This window comes from Amborella trichopoda, chromosome 3, assembly GCF_054954075.1.
Source record: "Amborella trichopoda isolate Santa Cruz 75 chromosome 3, AtrichopodaSantaCruz75HAP2 v2.0, whole genome shotgun sequence".
In the NCBI taxonomy this organism is placed as follows: Eukaryota; Viridiplantae; Streptophyta; class Magnoliopsida; order Amborellales; family Amborellaceae; genus Amborella; species Amborella trichopoda.
Window position 1 is genome coordinate 21,314,630 of NC_142338.1, and position 1,448 is coordinate 21,316,077.

Below are 1,448 nucleotides of genomic sequence, written 5' to 3' on the forward strand. Positions count from 1 at the left end.
ATTCCTAAGTGGGCATTAATTAGGACTGATTAAGACAGTTTCAAGGTTAATATTGCACAAGAAACGTTTGTTTTTTGTGTTATCTACTAAAGCAGTTTTGTGTTATCTACTAAAGCAGGTGCTATCAGAGAACCATTAGCTGCTCCGGATTTGCTAATATCATGTGTTCTTCATTGGTAGAATAGAAAGAATTGGGGAAAGAAATATCCACTAAGAATGAATGAGAAGATAAAAAAAATCATATGAAAAAAAATATTTGTTTATTAGATACATGGAATTGGCTAAGCATTTTTTTCAAAGAAATGTAGAACCAAAACAGATGACTTTATGCCTAGTACTTGTTCTTCCTCCAGAGTGGCCAGAGGTAATGGGAGATGCACAATTTGGGTTCTAAAAGACGGCAATGGTCGAAAGGGTAGTATTTTGGCCACACAATAACGTTCCCAAGGTAGCAGATAGCATTCGATAAATCAGGCATAACTTTCAATCAGTGCAGCACTTTAGACCTTTGTAAAAAAATCACTGTCACTAACCCTTTTCCCTAATCATGCTATTCGTGACAAAACTTCATATGGAGAATCGCCTTGGGATAATAGTTCTCTCAGAAGATCACATACGGTGTATCATGGTTTTTCCTTCCCGGTTTCACTTTAGGGTTGCAATGGGCCTGACCAAGGCCAGGCCTTGGCCCTTGGCCGGCCCTTGTCCCTATAGGACGGGCCCTGGCCGGCCCTTGTCCCCATAGGACCGGCCCAAGCCTAGCCTAACCCAACAGGACCACGGCCAGGGTGAAAGGAAACAAAGAAAAATAAATGAAAAAAAGAGGGTAGAGCTAGGCCAGGCCAGGCTGGCACCGTGCTGCATCAACCGTAGCCCATGCCTCGAGCCACAGTTTGTGGCCCAAGCCCTACCTTTTTAGGGCCAGGCCAGCCAAGCTGGGGCACCCGGTCCATTGCCAGCCCACCCAAGTTTCACTTTAGTGAATTATGGTTTCAACAAAGGACAAGGTTTCTATAAGTTGGCTGACCTACTTAAATGAATCCTCTTTCCAAATTCTATTTTAAAGATGGACTTTGGATTCATATTTTCAGAAAATGAAAATTTGACACTTTTTAACACTTTCATTTTAGAATTTTTGTGGGACTACTATTTCCTAGCATCCATCTCCATAATGGATGTCACATGCGTCAGACGACAGACTACTACTCCTTCAATAAACTTAGTGACTAACAACTTCCAAGGAATCCAAAAAATCGTTAAATGTTTACCTACCAGGAGTGAAAAAAACCAAATCCACCCTCTTTGGAAACCTATGACTAATTTAAAACAACCAAGCCAACCCCTTAAATCCCTCTCTCCATGACTAATTTTAAAGTAACAAAACCAAAGAACTCTCTCTCTCTCTCTCTCTCTCTCTCTCTCTCTCTCTGAGCACTAAAACACCACAC